At 43.8% G+C, this 20,408-nt stretch overlaps 1 protein-coding gene across 2 annotated transcripts in view; it reads left to right on the top strand.

The window, feature by feature from the left end:
* Positions 1-20,408, top strand: part of BROX (BRO1 domain and CAAX motif containing) — a 904,523-nt gene that overhangs the window by 136,100 nt on the left and 748,015 nt on the right. Inside the window, exon 2 of one of the 2 annotated variants that reach the window (XM_069608616.1) lies at positions 8,338-8,477. The exons of the other annotated variant lie outside the window; for it this stretch is intronic. The gene's annotated coding sequence lies outside the window, so the exon portion shown is untranslated. The remainder of the gene's footprint in view (positions 1-8,337; positions 8,478-20,408) is intronic. 2 annotated transcript variants of the gene reach the window in all.

A 20,408-nucleotide genomic window follows, 5' to 3' on the forward strand; every position in this document is an offset into this window, starting at 1 on the left:
AAAATAATACTGTGGAAAATAATGGATGAGTAGGGGAAGAACTGGGAGGATCTGATCCCTTGGGTTCTTTTCACCATATCAGTAGACTTTTGTACTGGTGTATGAGAGGAAACCCAGACATGTACTCAATATAATGCGAGAGGAATGGGAAGTACTGAATAACTGCCAGACAAGCGATCATCTCATGGTACAGAACACAAGGGAATACATGGAGAAAGCCAGAACTTTGTTCACAACACTGCTCATGCAACAGGCTGTTGACACCGAAAGGTACATAGGGTTAGGGCACTGGTAGTTCCATGTGAGGCTTGCCTGACATAAATGGCTTGTCAAAAGCTCTAAGCCTGTTTGCACTATTCTACATTAGTCAGGAGATTCATAATGAGGCTTTGAAATGTACTAGACTTTTGGCAGTGGGACTCAGTAATCGGACATAGGAGACGCAGGAGTTTTGAAAAGCGCAAGACCGATTAGAAGGGAATAAAGTATATGACAACAATGCCATCTTCTCACATTGTAGGAGGTTGGTGGGAAGAGCTCAGACACTGTTCTGGCTCAGTACATTAGCTTGCTACAGAAAATGCCAACACATGTTCGTGCTTTCTTAACAGCAGCGTTGTTAAGAAATTCAGGCACTGTCCCAAAACCTAGCAGTCCTGCTAAGAAATGTGGGCATGATGCAATCCGCCCTGCTGTGAATATTTGGCATTGTGCAATGACATGTGTATGGTATAGCTGCTCCGTTGATAACTGTCTGAATATATGGCAGTCCTTTGAGAGGTACATGTACAATTTGTGCCACTGAAAATATATACAGCACTGCTTCTACCTGTATCCATTATACCTGCTTGTGGTGGGTGGTCAGAAAGGGAGTTAAAGTTCAGACCACATGCCTAGCTATGCAATTGGTGTGCTTCTGTGATGAAAAGAAAACAAAGTATGAAATGCCCATGCTGCTGCAACTGCGCTGCCTCTATTAAAGCCAATGAAGCAGAAATGCAGCCCTTGTATAAGATAATTTTCATTTTACACAATACTACCTGTTTCCTAGAGCCAAGTGAAAACAATGTTCATGATTCAAGATGCTTTAATAATACTGTAACCTACAAAATGCAAGCAGTTGAATAGAGTGAACAAAACGCCTATACCTTTCTACATTACTCAGAAAGTATTATCTTGATAGAATCATTAACAGAGGAGAGTGTTAAACAGATTAAACAGACCAGTACTCATCCCAGTTGCTTCTTTCAAGGAACTGTGTTGATTATTAAAGTAAATAGTGGATTTGCAAGCTGCTGCTAGCCAGACTGTCACCAGTGAGCTCCATGATGTATGGGGGTGCTGCCATAAATAGACAAGATTCTGTGCGTAAAAAGGACTGATACACACCTTATCTGGAGGGCTGCTCTGAACTATTTCAGACGTTCGCCTCACTCCTTCGGGCTCACTCTGGCTTTTCTTACTTTCACAAATCTGAATCTCTTTTAAAACAGTTCTTCGGGCTTCGTCCCTTTTGTCAGCTTCCCTCTGCCTGGTTCACTCTCGCCAACTTTTACAACACACTGTTCATAGGGACTTCAGACCTCGTCCTTTTTGCCAGGATCCCTCTGCCGGGTTCACTCTTGCCAACTTTTACCACACAGTTCATGAACTAGTTTTCAACATACAGGATTCATTTCCCTTTCTTTCACACATCGGTCGGTCAAAGACTTTCAATGGTACAGAAGATTTTACAAGACCCCTGTATGACCACTTTAACCTCTCTTCGCCTCTTCCCAAGGACTTCGCCTCTTCCCAAGGCCTTCTGGTTATGGTAGTCTCTTATCGGTTAATCGCCCAGAGTTTCCTGCGTGAGCACCCACGTGGTGCCGGTCGCCTCTGTTAAGGGTTTTCCCCTCCATCTCTCAATAGTTTCTTTATATGTTTCACAAAGTTCAAATTTGTTGTTGGCTACTTTTCATTTAACAGAGTACGTTTTTTTTATTGATTCTCCCCTCGAATCACTGGCTGTGATGAACTGCTTACCTTTCTTCTTCTTCGAGTCAAGGTTGTTACCATAGAGACCCACGTCTCTCCCCGGCTTGGTTATCAGCAGAGGAGGGTCTCATGTACCGTAGACATCTGCTGCAACACACGCTGGCTATTGTTCGCAGACTTATGTTTTCGTCTGCGGAGGTTTCACAGGCCTTGATCAGAAAGAGTAAGGTCACTTCACCGTCTTTTGCCTCCTCTTGAACTGCTGTGCTGAGTTAGCTCTTGCATCTTTTGGTCTGCCTTGCTTGTCCTGTGCTCTCGTGCTACACCTTTCATCCCTGTGGGGAAGGGAAAGGGCAGTCAGGTGTGTGTAATTCTGCTCAATTGCCTGACTTTGCCTGAGCCTTGTATTGGGACATGTCAGGTAAACGGCTCTGGTGTTAGTCTGTTGTCTTTCATGTTGTGCGAAAGTGTTCGTGCCGGAAAGGGGGGGGACAGTACTGTGGAATATCCTACGTGGTAGGATGGGGAAAAGGTGTTGAAAGATGGGGGATACTGCATCTCACCGATCAGTGTCCCACTCCCCAAGGACCCCCCATCTAGGTGATCCTCCCTCACTGGTCCACCCCCAGGAACTCGATCCAATAGTGATGACCATGCGCTGGCCGCCTGGATGACAGATCCCCGGGGACTAGCTAGGGAGACACCTTCAGGTTTCTCACAATCCCGATCAAGCATGTTCTGGTCAGCTAATGAAATATGGGGAAGAATGACAGCGTCTAAATGTGCTTTTTGTTGCCGTGAATCAGGAAGTTCCGACTGAGATAATTTGGAGTAAAAAGTATGGAATTGTGAAATAATTTGGGGAGTTTCCGTACAAATCTCGTCTGAGGGGAGCCAAATCAGTTGTATAATTTGGGAGGCCGCTTTCTGCCAGATTTTTCTGGCGAAGAGGCGATCTGTCTTGTTAGCTTTTATATAATATATCTGTCTGAGGTATAACAAGGATTTTTCTGCTTTTTTTGTATGAAAAAGGTGTAACCTACCCGCTGCTGTTCTATAGATTTTTTGTACTCCCGGGCCCGTATTTGTTTCAATTTCTTTCATTGCGCATCTTAAAACTTCCACCAGCTCCATTTCCAATGCCTGTTTTTGTTTGTGTCTAATTAGCCCCTTCCTAATCAGGATTCCCCTTAAAGTTGCCTTGAAATCATCCCATGTCCCGTTTGGCAAGGTTTCCCCAGGAGAGTTCAAGTCGAAAAACTCCCCAATTTGCTCTTCTATTTTTATCTCTAACAACTTGATCCCTCAGCAGCTCTTGTGGAAATCTCCAAGACCACAAAGTCTGCGGGATTTGTGGAATATTCATGTAGAGATCGGGGCATGATCTGATATACAATCTGCGTGATGTTGCCAAAGAGTGGGGTTGAGGCCCAGGCATAATCAATACGTGAAAAGGAGCGATGTACATGTGAATAGAATGTATAACCCTTCTCTGAGCCCTTTAGCATTGTACAAATATCTACCAGGGACATCTGTGCAAATGTTTGTATTAATGAGTTAGATGGGGGAGGTTGGCCATTGCGAGTTATACTGCTTTGACTGCGTATAGGGTCCCAAAGCGATATTGATGTCTCCAAGAAGTACTATTTCTCCCAATAAGAAATATTCTAATTGTGCAAGGGTCATATTTAGGAAGCCTTCTTGGCCTGAATTGGGGGCATATATTGAAGCCACTGTTAGCTTAAAGGACCCAAGCTCCACAACCATGAAAACATAACAACCTTCTTTATGGGCCTTAGTACGTAGCACTTTAACTGGGAATCCAGATCTTATTGCAGTAACCCCTGCGACTTTCCCCACAGCATTCACTTGAACAATAACAGTGTAATGACGCGGACACAATTTGTGCATATCCAATACATGGATATGAGTCACTTGAAATGCCACCAATTCTGGTTAGTGGTGCCCCAATAAGGCCCAAGCTTTCTTCGGTTTAATGGGGTGTTTAGACCCCTAATATTGAGCTTCAGACATCTGAACAGTAACTCATTGACATTGGTTCCACAGTAAAAATATAGAAAGACTGAACCTGCACATTGCTTACATTCAATTTTGAATCCCATGCACAACGATTCCCCCACCCACTTGTTCCCTCCCCACAACAATTAACACTCCTTTCCCCAACTGGAAATGTTCCCCCTGTCCCCCTCTTCAATGTCCCCAGGCATGATCCATAGTACCTAGTGTTTTCTGGGGTGAAAACCACCAGCTGTGAGTCAACATTTACCCCAGGGTAAAGTGCAGAGTATCCTAAAACCCCCATCTGTTACCTGAACAGATCGAATCCAAGATGTCGTACTCCATCAATGTCTAATTTAGGATTACTGCTTCTCTGCCCATCATTTTATTATGCTTTGCGACTAGTCTAAGATGATGGCTTTGAAATCAGACCCCTGAGTCGGATTCTCCAATCTTCTCTCTGTATACCTCCGTTTCTGCGCCTTTGTCGATTTATGGGCTGTCGCTTTGTCTGTTGAGGCTCTAGTTGTGTCGTCTTCTATTTGAAGTATAGCTATTCCTGCTTTACGAGAGGAAATTCTATGCTGTGTTTGTTCCACTGTACAATCAAAGCAAACGTGAAAATCCTTTTCTGCTTGATCCCATGGGTCTGCAAAGTTTTCACCACCACCTTGCATTTCTCTGCATTTCTCTGCATTTTTGAAGGGTTATTTGCGAAAGATCTTGATACAGTTGAATCTCTAGCCCATTGTATGTTTTAGGGGTAGCTTTTCTGGCTTCGAGGAGAATCTGTTCTTTCTGTGGATATATTGCACAGGCAGCAAGAACATCCCACGGACGGGCACTGCTCTCCATCCTCTTCGTGTACCCTGTCCAGCATAATATTATTAGGATCATCCCCTGATATTCGGTCCGAAGAAATATGCCTGACGGCATCCTTAAGCTCCAAGTCCTGTTTCTGGAAGATTTTTAATTCAGATGTTAGGACGACAGGATTTATTTTCCAAATCTTCGTATTGCAGTTCAAGGTTATGTGCTACCCTTGACAAATCTTCTTTTGCCACATCTGTTTATGTTCCTGTACCAGTTCTTGTATGGCTCTCTCGTTTGTATTAACATGGTCACCCAAAGCTGCAATTTCCTTATTGAAATCCGTAAGTGACTGCCTAATTTCTGTAGTAAAAATAGAACTGATTGAAAAAAGGCAAAACATTTTTCTTGGAAATCTTGAAAGCTTTTTGTGAAATCTCCCTTGGAGGCGGCTATGACTAACTCTTCAGAATGTGGCACGGATGTGGTGAGAACTTCGTGAGCTGCAGATGTAGGTGCGGTAGGATCTTTGTCCCAAAGTTTTTGTTTAATGAATTAGAACGTGTCTGGTGAGCCGCAGCGCGCCTAATCGGGCAGACTCTTCTTTTTGTTTCTCGGCATATGCAGAATACAGTGTTGCTCATTACAGTCCGAGTGTCCAACTAATGACCATCAGATAAGCTTCAAACTGTTGTCTCGCCGCTCCCCAGTACTGGTTGCTTTTTTGGGATCACCATTGCATAGCAGATCAATTGGTGTTTGGGTGTCTTCTAACAGCATCTGTCATGTGGTAAATATTAATCAAATAAAGCGTCTCTAACCACCTCCTATATAAGGCTCTCAGACCCCAGAGCAGGAGCAGAGAAGACAGGACTGCACTATAATATCCCCTTGTACGGGCTTGCATAGATGCCAATGTACTTCGGAAGAAGGTTACAACTGTCAATTGGGGGCCCAAATATAATCTTTGAGCTTATGCCTTATCCGTGGGGGTCAGATATAACCTTTGATGACTTATTGTGCCACGCACACCCAGGCAGGGGGTCTTGGATCCCAGATACCGCCACCTCGGTTTGCCATGCAAGACGCCAAGCACACTGAGCTCCCTGCGGGGTGGGTAACCACCAGGTCGGGCACCACACGTAGTCCAAGAGCTCCAACCAAAGGATGTTCTCACAAGGAGGGATTTCTCCAATAGTGCCCAGCTCCCCCTCCGGCCACACACACTCTAATATCCGACTGGTGCTGGTCCAAGATAGGCAGGGTCCCTCCAGAGGGAGAGTCAGGCGAGCCGACACATCCACAGAAGGGAGACCGAACCCATCCAGCACCACCGCCCACACCACGAAACCGCAAGCCTCTGCTCCAACCTAAGGCACTGGTACGAGTTCTGGAACATCTTGTCCAATGTCTTTATGCTCCTGTGTCTAATCCAGACATGTTTCTGCGTCGGATCACCAGCTTCGAGATAATCCTTCTTCTAGATTATTGCAATATGCAAGACGGAGCACCCACACGCACTGCTTTAATGTGCGGCGGCCAGCTTGGAATGATAACACTGATTTTGCACCAGTCAGATCCCTTAGATTTTTGGCGAATTGAACAGGGCAAACAACATTAACTCTAAGGGATTTCTATCAAGCGGGAGCCCCATTGCAATTTGAGGACTGTAAAATGAAACTCGCTGAGACGGAACAGGAATGGTTCCATTACGTACAGATCAGACATTGGATCTCGAATAGGGTGGTCAGAAATGGCAGCTGATAGAATACCTGTAGGCTTGCAGCTTACGATGAGAGAGGGGTCATAAAAAAGAGTCGCAAGATTAGATCGCCTGTTAGATGGGGCCGCGCCTGAGGATGGCCTGCCTTACATGACCAAATGGGAGAAAGACCTGGGGGTTCCCATAACTGGGGAGGAATAGGGCAAGATTTGGAATTGAGTTGGTAAAAGCTCCAAATGTACGACCATTCAAGAATCAGCATATAAAATATGCTTCCAGTTGTATATGGGTCTGTATCGTCTAATTCCGAAATTTCCCCCATCTGCTGGCGATACTGTGGCCAAGTGGGGGACCCAGGTCACATGTTGTGGTCCTAACCAAAGGCACACATTTCCTGGAAATAAAATTCGGAGCCACATCAAGGACATATTGGGTATACAACTACCTCAGAGACCGACGGTGGTGGTATTTTGGGCGGTGGTTGAAGGCCTTAATGATGCTAGTGGGGCTCATGCAGCCCTTATCACACACATGCTCACCGTGGCAAAGATCATGCTAGCTCATGGTTGGAAAACAGAACAGGGCCCAATTGTGGCTATGTGGTGGGTAAGAGTGTGGGGAATTATGGCGATAGAGAAAAGTGTGTGCCTTGGCCAGCGGCAAATACCAGAAATTCCTTGCAGTATGGCTCCCATTTCATGACTATGTATCGGACAGAGAACAGAATTACTTTAGGCTTGCTTTGCTCCGAAATTCTTCAGAGCTTTGAGGGGGGTCATGACTGGTTTGGCCCGTGGGGAGTGCCCACGAAAGATGGACTGACTGTTAATTGGAGGAACTCTGTTATGCCACTGCTGGTTTGTTTAGTCTGTTAAGGGGCAAGGGAGGGGGGGATGCAGGGGAATATATTGTTATGTATTGGTTAAAAATGATGTTAACTCAGACATTTACCATACCTGGTCATATGGCGGACTAATTGTCATGATGTTGATGCTGGTGGCGGTAAGTCAATAATGTTTGTCTGTAATTCACATTGAAACTAAAGCAAGGGGCTGTCCCAAACCTACCAGTTAACCTATGGCCTGTGTCTCTCCTTCTGCACTATTCTGAAGTGCTTGAAAGAGTTGTGTTAAACCATCTTTCCACACTTTCTGAGACCTGCACAATGGTTGAGACCCCCTACAAGCAGATTTCTGCTCCTGCCACCCCATCGAAAACTGATCTCATGAATGTCTTCAACTTTATTGCCTCTGCATAGCACTCCAACCTATCCTCTACCCTAATTCTCCTTGACCTGTCCGCTGCCTGTGACACTATCGATCACTCTGTTCTCCTTAATACTCTTGCTCTTCTAGGGATTTGCGAACAAGCCATTGCCTGGATTGAATCCTACCAGCACCATGCCAATTCTGTCTCCTGGAGCAACAACACCTGTCAACTTGATATTCCGCAAGGTTCTGTCTTGGGTCCTATACACTCTACACCTCTGCTCTTGGGGAACTCATTTCCTCCTTTGGTTACTCTTCTCTTTTCCAGAATTTTCCTTTTGATCTCTTTATTTAAATTTCAAACTGCCTCTCTGCCATTAAATACTGGGTAACTTTGCACTCTCTGATGTTAAACTCTACCAAAACATAGCTGCTCTTCTTCCTTGTCAACTACTCGGTTCCATGTGATAATGTCCCTGCAAAGATGTTGTCTGACAAAAATGTTGTGGTTTGCACATGCGGGGGTGGGGGGGGACACCAAAACCACAAGGATAATATTACTGGATACCAAATACTCTCTCTTTTCTCCTGCCTATCCAGTTCCCATCCGACACACTCCCCTACTCTTCTTCAGCTTGAAATCTCAGCGTCATCTATGACCCTTCTCACACCTTCTGTACTTTCATCTCCAAAGCTGCAACGGCGACTCGCTTGAACCTCCTAAATAATAAGAAAATCAGGTACCTCTTTCCTTTCAACACTGCCAAGCATCTCTTAGCCAATCTTGTTTTCTCTAAACTGGACTACTGTGCCAACATCCTCTTTGGCCTCCCCAACTACGCTTTCTGTCCTCCCGACAAAATCATTAACTGTGCTTCCAGGACTCTTTGAACTCCCTCACAGGACTCTTTGAACTCCCTCACAGGACTCTTTGAACTCCCTCACTTCACACCTACTTACTCATACTGTCACCAGTCTGGATGGCTGACTATGCAAAACAGGGCCACATTTAAATTTCTTCAGGTTCACAAATCTATCCACGGTAAGTCACCACTTTATCCATCTTCCTCTATCCAACTCTTCAAGCCTTCTCATAATCTCTACTCTGCCTCCTGGACTAACCTGGTGGCACTCCGCCTTGCCTATGCTTCTTCTCCAGCTCTCTTTTTTGCTCCATTTGCATGCAATTCTCTTCCCCCAGACGTCCAGTTCACGTGGATTTGTTCAAAACCAAACTAAAAAGCCTACCTCCCTGCTTCCAAGAAACCCTCTTAAACTACCTCTCATCTGCTTTCTAGCTAACATGTTTCCCTTACCTCTAACCTGCCTCTGTCCCTCACTTTCTCTGCCTACACTCTAGCACTTCACCCATCATAGTCACATTCCTATCACAGCTGGCTGTACCACCTAGCTGCACTTAATAATATCTAATGTTGGCTGTTCTTTAATCTATGTAGGTCCATTCATGTATTGTCCCCAGTGACTGTTCCATTTGCTCTCCTCCATAACCTGGTCATGTCGCTCAAGCCTATCACATTGTAAGAAGCTCACTGCTTCCTATCAAATCTGATTTTATATATATTGTGCCTGATTCACAGAGCATTTCCAATGGGATTGCCATTATAAACTGCTTATGTGAATCAGGCCTATTGTACGTTCTTTTCTGATCAAAAGAGCATTGTTCCTCCCAATATATAAAATAAAGTTAAACGAATCTCCCATAAAATCCAAACCCCACACAGACGAAGAATCCAGCTCCAACCTTATTAGTTACCCGAAGTCGGGAAGAAGATAGTCTGAGACGAGCTGAAGAAGATGTTGGACGTGAGTACTTTTGAGGGATCCTGCAACAAATGGTCCTCCACAATAGTGCTGGTGCTTAAGCCCGACCAAACATGGAGATTTTGTAATGACTTGAGGAGACTGAATGTGATATCCAAATGTAATGCCTACTCCATGCCAACCATTGATGAACTGGGGAAGACAAGGGGTTATTGGCAAGTGCCCCTGGACCCGGGAGCTCAAAAGAAAATGCCTTCTTGACTCTGGAAAGTTTCTTCCGGTTCCGGTGCTACCTTTTGCATTCATCTCCAGCCATGTTCCAGTGGACCATGTGTAAGAACCCTGCAAAAGCTACACTGGAGCAAACGCAGATGATCTCATGAGCCATAGCCAAACCTCGGGGGACAATTTTAAACACCTTGTTGCATCTGTTGCAGTACAGATGCCTCAGAAAACCTGGACTCGCAGCCAATCCATGGACTGACAGCCAATCCATCAAAATACCATCTGGCTCAGAGTTCAGTGAAATACTTGGGTTTCCATATTGGAAACAGCCTGTTGTACCCTCATCACAACATGGTGGAAGCTGCCAAGATGTCCCTCTTTCCAAGGACCAAAAAGGATATTCAAGCTTTACTTGGGCTGGTGGGGTACTATAGTTGTACCTACTGCAGTTTTTCTTAACTAGAACATGTGTGATACTAGTATTATGGCCTACATTCAATTTATATTTAAAAAAAAACAGAAGGAGGTACAATTTGTACACACACACGCACACACACATACACGCACACACACACACGCACACACACACACACACACACACACACACACACACACCCATTTTTTTCCCCATCTAAACATAGACTACGATCATGCTCCAGACAAAAGAGGAATCCATGCAAAATTTTGTAGATGTGGGTTCAACGGTGTGGATTTGTATAGCCAGACAAACATACACACATACATTCATTCAGCTTTATATATAAATATGGGCCACAGTGGAAAGAGAATAGATATTGACTAACAGCATAGTTGCCGACTTTAGAATACAAAGATCCTGGTTCTAATCCAGGCTTTTCCATTGAACCAAAAACCTTTTGACCTTGTGCAACTCACTAAACACTAATTTAAACTGCAGCATTACAGCAACATTAATGCCAAGATGAGGCATGGTCTAATGGCTTAATCAGACTTTAGCTCCAGAAGTTCTGTATCATATTCATGGGCATTAGTTCTGTGAATTGATTGCTACTGCTGTTTCTGCTTCCAACCCTCGTAATTTAACCATCTAATTGCTGATCTGTTGAAAGCAAGTTTGCCTCTAGCTTTTGGTGGGGTTTAATACATGTTGGTGACTGTTATCAATGATTTTTTAGTAACCTGGTCCAGCCTTTCTTTTCAATAAATATTATTTAAAGCATACTGTGAAAAACCTGACTGTATTCTCCCACCTACGCCCCTGGGATTTTCCATTCTGGTGGCCATTGCTTTTGGATCCTGGCCCTGGGGGTAGACAAGCGAGGGAGGATCAGCTGAGTGGACGGTTATGGGAGATTGGGCAGAGAATACCTAGGGGAGACCACCTCTCCCCATTTCCCATCTGAAACACCTTCCCCGGCTTTCATGGGATATTTGCAATCCCATTCCATCGCCGCCCTCCTAATTTACGACAAATACTGGGAAGAAGAAGAGTCAACCGGGACTAGTGAGGATAACCTGCATGAAACACCTTGAGAAACAAAAGGAAGACTGATACCTACTACCATTAGGTTGTCGGGCATTTCACATTGACTACTCATACCTGACTCTACTTGACTCTTAAGTGAAGTATAAAAGGTGTGGTGTTGCATAATCAGGAGAGTGAGCTGTGAATCCTGAAGGAAGCCGAGAAGCCAAGGAGCAGGGAACTGAAGGCAGTGGACCCTGGAGGAGCGCGGTGTGCCGCAATGCTGGCCCGGTGCCTGAGAGGGGCTGCAGCGTGGCTAGGGAGCTGTGTCTTCAGGGAGCTGGATTGAGGCAGCCTATGTCCTGCTGGTGGCATGTGGAGGAGTGCTCGTTCCCTTGGGACGTCTGCTGGTCCTAAGGATGTCTGAGGGGCAGGTGGTGAGACCCTGACCTCGGTCCCATATGCCCTGAGAGGACCTCTCGCCGGCGCAACACTACCCAGTGATTTTTTAAAGGAGATAGTGAGAGAAACCCAGGAGCGTGAGGGAAAAAAGACAGAATTTGCAAGCAGCACGAAGCGGAAACCTAGAAAGATAGAGAAAAGGTAAAGAAAACCAAGACAAGCGCTGAGAGAGCGTAAAGGAGGACAAAGGCTTGAAGATAAATGAGAAGGGTGCGAGTGATGCAAAAGTGAAGGAAAGGTGCAAGTGAGCAACGAAAATTGAAAAAAAGTAAACAAGCAGGGTGCGAGTGACCCGAAAGTGAAGTGACGGTGCAAGTGTTACCTCATTGAATGTAAATATGTATATAGTGCAGCCTACAATGTTTATGTCCTACCCTTCCTATTTGGTGTGATACGTCCGGCAATGTAACCGCAGCTGGACCTCACCCTACTGTATGTAACTAAGCTTTGCAACCCTCTTGCTGCCTTTGCGCCTGGCTACCTCTGGGTTTGGTGCGCATTATAAATAAATAAATACAAATACAAATACAAGTGAGCACTGGTGAACGAAACAAGTGTGCAAGAGGCAAGGAAAGGAAAAGGACAGATGCAAGGGTGCACAAAAGTAAAGAAATGAATGTGCAAGAGGCACAGTGAAGAGAAAGTGAACCCAAAGGGAAGGTCCAAGGGGCATGGCAAGCCGAGACAAAGCAAGACAAAGAAGGTGCAAGTGTGCACAGCCAAGTGGAAGATGGCCAAGTTGTGCAGGAAGCACCTGGAAGAGGAAATGATCAAAGAGAATCAACTACAGGAAATGCAAAAAGAGACAAAAGATCGGAGTGGTAGTGCTTAGGATGAGCCAAGAACCTTGCTTTTTCGAATGTCTCTGATATTACCCCATGAGAAAGTTGTGTGTGAAAGGAACTGTAAATACGAGAAGGGCACATCTTGACAAGTTGAAATTGTGTGTGTGAAACTGGACTCGTGTGAAGGGAACCCCAAGAGGCCTAACCAAGGTGAATACATATTTGAAAAGTTGAACTTTCTGTTTGAAACTGAAGAGGCCTAAGCTTGGGGAAGGGAACTGTAAGAGGCCTAACACAACTGAACTTGTGTTTAAAACTGAATGGGCCTGAGCTTGGGGAAGGGAACTCTGTGAGAGGCTTAGGAGAAACTGTTTTGGTGAAATGAACTTGTGTTTGAAAATGTTTGAAAATGAAGGGACTGAGCTTGGAGAAGGGAACTGTAAGAGGCCTAACACAACTGAACCTGTGTTTAAATCTGAAGGGGCCTGGGCTTGGAGAAGGGAACTCTGAGAGGCCTAACAGAGGTGAACATTTATGTCGTAAAACAAGGAGGCATAAGCTTTGGGAAGGGAAGCCTAAGAAGCGTGGAAGAGACTGTGTTATATCTTTGATTTGAAACTTGGAAGGAGTGTGAAGCTGGGGGAAGGGAATCCCCAGGATCTAAAGACATTGGGTCTTGTTGAACGGAGTAAATAAACTTTGTGGACAAGAGCTGATGAACCACTATTTTTTGATTGTGCTAAACATTGAGGATACTAACCAAGCCATACCAGGTGTGAAGACCACCCGAAACCAGCCTTGATATATATTTTTTTGAATCACTATTTTTCTTTTAAAGAGAAATCGTACCACATTTTATCAGAGAGTGAGGGCAAGCATAGGTTTATACACAGACGGATTTTGGTTTTGGACTTTCAGACATTGACCGCTCTTGGAGACATCATTTGAAGGAACCATCCTTTTAGAGGTAGGGCCAGTTAGGTTTAACACCAACCCCAGCATTATAGTAAATGCAGATTCTGGAACTATAAGTCTGTGTCTCTCTTGATACCAGGCCTGTCTCACAACACACTTGTCATAATCCAGGTGCAGGATCATTTAATCCCCCCTGCTGTGTTTTTCTTACTGCGTACAGAGGTGTTGTTCTGCCTCTTCCCACAAGGCATATACATTTGGTGAGATAAGACCACTTATCCCAACACCCGTTTCCCTACTTGCCACGAAACTGTGCGATTTTACCCAGATATCTTTCTCTATCTGCTTCAGCTTTCTTATCTAAGAAATGTGAGAATGCTTAGAAATTTCATTGGCGAGCAATGGGCAGCAAACCAGGGTAAGGAAATGTAGGAGATGCAGAGAAGTATGCATTTTGAATTTGGAAACTGGGGATATGGTTCCTAACCTGGACTTCCTATCTTGACCAAAGTAATTTTCACCTTGGGTAAATCAGTGTATCCCCATTTGCTTTGATATCCTTATCTGCATAATATCGTTGTACTTTGTGCACACAAATTAAATGTCTTCCGTGCTCATTAATGTTATGAATTTGTTAATTGGGGATAGCCTTCATTTCTCTTCTGAAACTGCCTTAGAACAGTGACAAGCTCATGGACAGTGAGCCCAGCCATTAAAACTGGTGCTGGCTAGTGTGATGAATAAACATTGATTCCTCCAGAAAACCTGGCCTGGGACCCCTCTCACGTGCGAAAGGCAGGCTCTTTCTGATCCTGTCCATGGGGTTGGTGTTCTGCGGGAGGATCACATGAGGGGGGGAAGGAGGTCAGGAGGAATGGGAAACCCCCTTATTCAACTTTCACCAAAATCCAATCTTCTTATGGCTTATTGCAAAATAGAGGATTTGAGAAAAGTCCCATAATTCTAATTCCCTAAGTACTGGGACAAAGAAGAAGGGTTAACAGGAAAAAGGCTGCTGGAGTGGACAGAATATTAATGGAAATGTCAAAAAATAGCCATAGCTGCCCCGGTATGAGAACGAACACAGCCATTTGACCGGTTCTTTGGGAAGGTACCCACTCGAGAGTCCACAGCCACACTTTAGCTCACTCTGCCTTTCATAGAGGAGAAATATCCATTTGCTTATCAGTCTTTGTCCCGCCCACATGGGCAGTCCAGCACTGAAATGCTATGGCAATTCTCTTGCACTCTGACCCGTGTTTTGGCCTAGTCGAGCCTCATCACTGAGGTGGAATTGTGCCTCTTGAGCACAGTGAGCAAGGGGTCCACGTCTGGATGACACTAGGAAACATGGGGTGACTAACCCAATCTTCTGATGGCTTATTGCAAAATTGAGGAAGTGAGAAAAACTAACTTTGTCATTAGGGACTTCATGTCCCATAATTCTCTTAAGTACTTAGACGAATAAGAGGTCTAAAGAGGAAAAATGCTGCTGGAGTGGTCAGATTATTAATGGAAATGAGCCACACCTGCGGGAGACGGGGAGGCGTAAAAGGCCCCCTCAGGTGCAGGCCATGAGAGCAGGTTGAGCAGCATGAGCAGGCAGAGCACTGCATGCACTCGATGCAGATGCTGGAGGAGGGAGATGACATCGGGACCACTGTTAAGGAGAAGACAGTAGTCGGTCCTGAGAGTGTCTGTGCCTCCAGCAGACTAGAGTGCATAGGCTGCACAGCAGGAAGTGAAAGCAAGGGAAGCTTTCCTTCCCAAGAGGCTGTGTCCGGTGGCTGGCGAGCCCCAGGGAACCTCGGGAGCAGAGGGAGCTCTGCCGTTTTTGAGTGGCGTGGGCGGCGGCAGACTCAAAGTAGCTGTTTGCCGGGTCTTGAGAGCCACAGAAGTAGAACACCTGCGAGCAGCGAGGGGATTCGATGCGCATGCCTTATAAGGTGAGTTCACCAGGTTACAGTGACCTACAGTGACACTGGAGCGCTCAGAGACCACTGGCGTGTTCAATGCAGGTATTTCGCTACTGAAAGTGATATTAGAAGTACTTTTGAATCTTGAACTGTCCGAAAGCAGCGGAAATCGCATTGGTTAAAGCCAAATGACTGTAACTTTAAGCGTGTGAGTTTACGGAATATCCAGCAGCCCGATGGGGCACTATTGTTAAAAGCTAATACATACAACCATTGCCCAAGCTAAGAGAAACCAAAAACAAGGCAATTCAAACCCAGCGAACATTACCAAATGTGAAGGGAAACTAACGAAAGGCCCAAAGGTTGTGCCACTTGTTACTCACATTCTGAGAAGCATATGATCACCGCTGGTATAAACACACATTGCCAAAGCCAAGGAAGAAACGGAATACGACCCTATCCATGTCAGTATTTGGCTAATTGTGCAGTGGGAAAATGAGAGTGGCAAAAAGGCTTGCCTTCTAGAAAAGGTTATTCTGAGGGAGAGGAGCATAATTTGCAGAGGAGTACTGAAGAGCATTAATGTGAATGTTCTTATCCCTGAATACTTGCTAAACGTGAAATGCTGCAAAATACTGAACATTGTGAAGCTGTTGTAGAGCTATTCTAAGTTGTTCTTCACCACCGAAGCACTTGCTATTTATGAAACGCTGTTCGGGAAATGGTTGAACAACAAAAATATTCTGCATGTGAAGAGGATAATTCAGAACTTTGCTTTTGCTCAAGAACGAGGGAGAATCTTCTGTTTTCTTTGTTGAATCACTGGAGTGTTGGAACTTTCTGTTGTCAAACTATATTAGAACTTTGTTGGAAACCAGGATTGCTTCAATTTTCTTTGGCACTGTGGAGCAGAACCCAGTTTGAATCTGGGGAAGGGGAATTCACCCAGATTATGAGTAGATACTGATAATATATCACTATGTTTCCTTTTAGTTTATTTTGGGCAGGGAAATTCTCATCAGGGATGGGGCAGTGAAGCGTTTATCCAACCTTTTCATTTAATAAAATGGCATTGTTGAAAACCTTCACACAGTTGTCCGCCTCACATTTCTGACCCCTCATACTAGGCTGCCTACCATTCATTTGTCTACACTCAGGCGAAGGGCAATTTTCCTCACATTAGTCCTGTGCTTGTTGGAACCCTGAAATTCAAGGGTAAACAAGCACAAACTATTTCCAACAGTGAGTAAAACGTCCCTCAGACCTAGTTCCCAGGTTGGGGTGCATTTTACACACTTGCTTTATATACACATTAATCAAAGCAGATTTTAAAATTAAATTTTGAAGAGCACCTGGAATTGAACTCATGGGCAGAAAAGGATGGTGAAACAACATTGCATTTCACCTTTTAAGCGGAATTTGAAGGGACCCGGAAAATCTGACGTAAAGTAGGGAAACTACAGTACTTGTCTTGGAAATAGATCAATTGGAGACCAAGCGTAATATCACAGTTTAGCTCTTAATTGAGAAAGTAGAATGTTCTCTATGATAATCAGAACAGCAATATTTTATGAACATGGGAACATATCCAATAGCATTTAAGTTCTTCAATTGAAAGCTAGCCATAGTTCAAATTATGCTCCCAAGATGGGAAGATTATCTATGGAGAAGCTAGTCGGCTGCAAAAGTTTCACAGATATACCAAGCCTAGGAGGAAGTAGGATGCACATGTAAATGCAATGTCACTTCCTAAAATAAACTGAGACCAGACGGTGTTGTGCGTTTAGCAATGTGAATCGTCTTTTGTTCTAGATGGAATTACAATAATGATCTTGGACCAAATAATCGGACAGACTCAAAGAATATGGCAAAGTACTACTTTATTATCAATTTAATAAAGCAGGGCAAACTGGCAGACGTCGGACTGATGCATGCACACTTGCACATCAGCTCGATTACATCGAGGTCTTATACCCCAATATGCATCATCTATGATGTCATTCTATGTGGCAAAATACAAATCCTTTCAAGGGGCAGGATTGATTATGGGGAACATATCTACTTCTAGAACATATAAGGACTAGTACATCATTGACTACCCTTTATCTGTAGGGCATGCCTCAAACTACCTCTAATATAGTACTGATTATAGGCGACAAAACAACAGTGGATTCGGTTATTCTACATTGCATGTTAGGTTGTCCCTCAACTCCACTGATTGGTTGGCATACAATCCAAACATTGGACTTTTGGCTCTTTAGCAGCACGTACGTGAAACAAAATCTATGTGTTTGACTGCCATCAGACTAATCCCCATTTTCCCAATTAGTCCATCATCTCTCATCGGTAGGCTATCAGCCATAGTGTTCTGTTTGTAGATGACCTTGTTGCCTCCTTGCTGTCCTGAAACATTTAAGGGAGTGCAAGCACATCACTATTTTAGCTTAAGGCTCTAGTGAATAGCCTTTGTTTTCGACTTCTCAGTCATGTGTGAAGAGACCACGAATTTGTCCATTTCAGCCTACTATTTACTGCTATTTGCTCACTCTATCTCATACGAACTTTTGTATGCTTTTAATTGACCAGCAGTGTGACTCTCACAGATGTTTTCTTCTTCCTTCACCTATGAAGAATGTCCCACATTCAGAGCTTATTCACATACTCCCTTTGTGCTCTGTGCTTATCCTTTAAAAATAGCACCCTTAACTCTGTGGCAACCTTGACTCATCGTTGGCTCTGCACACTGAGCTTTTCTTCTGCGTCCCCTGATTCTACAGCCTCGGCCTGTTTCTGAGGTAGCTTGGTTACGTACAAGGTGAGCCAGCGTCCATTTTCTTACTTTGGCCGTCCTTGCCATGTTATATATTCCTCTATAGCAAGCTTCTATATGTTTTCTTTCTACCTTGCGTTACTGCGTATTTACAGTTATTGGTCAGTAAGTTATGATGTGATGTGGCATTTATGAAATGCCTGTACACAAGTGTTTCTAGGCGCGAAAGTTACTTCATCTTCTTTAGATCCGTGATTGCTTTAGCTTTAGGTACATGTTACTTTTATTACTTCAGTTACATTGTTGCTTCTAAGTATTTTCATATCGCTTTAGCATATGATATAATTTTGTCTCCATCAGATTTCACTTTAATGTCCGTTCATAATATTCATTGATGCATTCTGACATCTTGGCAGGTGACATCCTTCCATGTAACATTCTTCCATGCGTCAACCTTCCACACTTCCACTGCTAGGGTACATTCTGTATGTCTGAGTGCATAACGTCTCTCGTACACTCTATGCGGTATGGGAACAATGCATGAGGTCACATTTATTGCTTTTCTCCGACTGTTCCAATATGACTGTTGTGTGGGGGCGAAAACTGGCAAGATAGCATCTACTCGCTCCTCTACATTCCCCCCTCTGGTCGAATATTTGACTAAATTCTCTTTTTTTCCATGGTCTTGATCTCCTCTTCATCATACAGCTATATCTGGTCAGATAGCACAGCGAGTAGAGCGCTCGCTTTGACATCTGTGCAGAGTCTGCCGTCACAGGTTCGAATTCCGGCAGGGCCAAACTCATCCTTCCGAGGTCGATAAATGAACACCACACACCATGGGTAATAATGAGCGGACCTGAGATACCTGAGGTTTTGTAGCGCTATATAAATGCAAATTATTATTATTTGTCAGCATCTTCTCTTCATCGTGCTTCTTCTTTGGGATCCAAATCTTTGTCACCCCCCTCAGTTGACCTGCATTTTTTGTCTGTTCATCCACACTCCAGGTCATGCGGCAGCACTCTTCAGATGGTGAACAAAATATCCATCGTTCTACATATCTTTTCCGGTCCTTCCTTGGGGTAATGGAACTTGGTTCCTGGAGGTGCAAGGGTACTTTTCTTTATATTCTCACGGGGAATGGCTTCATTTTGCATCTGCTCACCCGTTACAGCATCAATGTCAATCATTATCTACATCTCAATAGCTTTCTTGGCTGTCTTTTGGCACTGTCCCAAGATGATCCTTCTAAGACAGAATCCTAGCAATATCAACACTAGTGTTGTTCAAAGTATTTTGATAGCATTCGCATGCCACGTTGGAATCCATGACAATAGGATTGAAAACCAGTCATCTTTAGCTTTATCTTCCATCGTTGTATGAAGAATCGTCAGGATAGTTATTACTTCTGTCTGTGTTGCATTCTCTTCATCATGAGCTGAATGTATTGAAATACAAGCAATAGGGGTACCCCTGAGGCTAATGTGGATAAAGGGGTAGAAGGTACTAATTAAAAAAGAAAAAATCCACATAAAGAACAATATTCATTTCATTGTCATTTGTTTACAAAAATTGATGTACTTTAGGAGAAGGGCTTGGATTTGTGCTTAAAACATCACTAAGAGAACAACAAAGTGAGAGTACACTCTGATGGAATTAAAGTTGTAATGTTAATATGCTTGAAGTTAAGAAAAAGAAACGCCTAAAAACAACCAAAATCATATAACATAGTTCAAAATCCTGCAACATAGCGTGTTGAAGGTATATACAGACAAAAGATACATATATATATTTACAAGACTGCATTCTTAGGACTCACAAATTTCAGGTGAAAGAAAACAGTTGAATTAAAGTAATCATAGCAATCATCTATCAAGATTAACTGATTTGCAAAAGTGGAACAATTCCTGCTGTGAAAACAAAGAGTCAGGGTATTGTTACGTGTTGATCCTAATGGGCTGTAGTCATTTATTCTAGACTGTAGACCTGTTTAGTATTTGAACAAGTCTCTAAATTTGTCAACTGCCATGGTATGAATGTACAGTAAGAAGGTCCGATCTTGGCGCACATGCCTTCTTCCATTGCTGTAATTAAGTCCAGGACATACCTTTTCTGGAGAGTCATCTACCTGATGGCTCTCAATTCATCTCTGATTGCATTGAATACTTTTATTGTTGCATTATTCGTCTGTAACCGCTCCCATCTGTTATCTGCAGCCACTTGGCGTTCACTGCAATCTGAAGTCCTGGCAGGAATATAGATGTCATTATCATTGCCGTCTTACTGAATAGTTTATGCTCATCTGGAATATTGTCATAGGCCTCTATTGATATTGCTGAGAAATAATTACTTCTCTCCTTGCGATAGAG

Source organism: Ambystoma mexicanum, chromosome 4q (genome assembly GCF_040938575.1).
Source record: "Ambystoma mexicanum isolate Mex_15411 chromosome 4q, UKY_AmexF1_1, whole genome shotgun sequence".
Classification (NCBI taxonomy): domain Eukaryota; kingdom Metazoa; phylum Chordata; class Amphibia; order Caudata; family Ambystomatidae; genus Ambystoma; species Ambystoma mexicanum.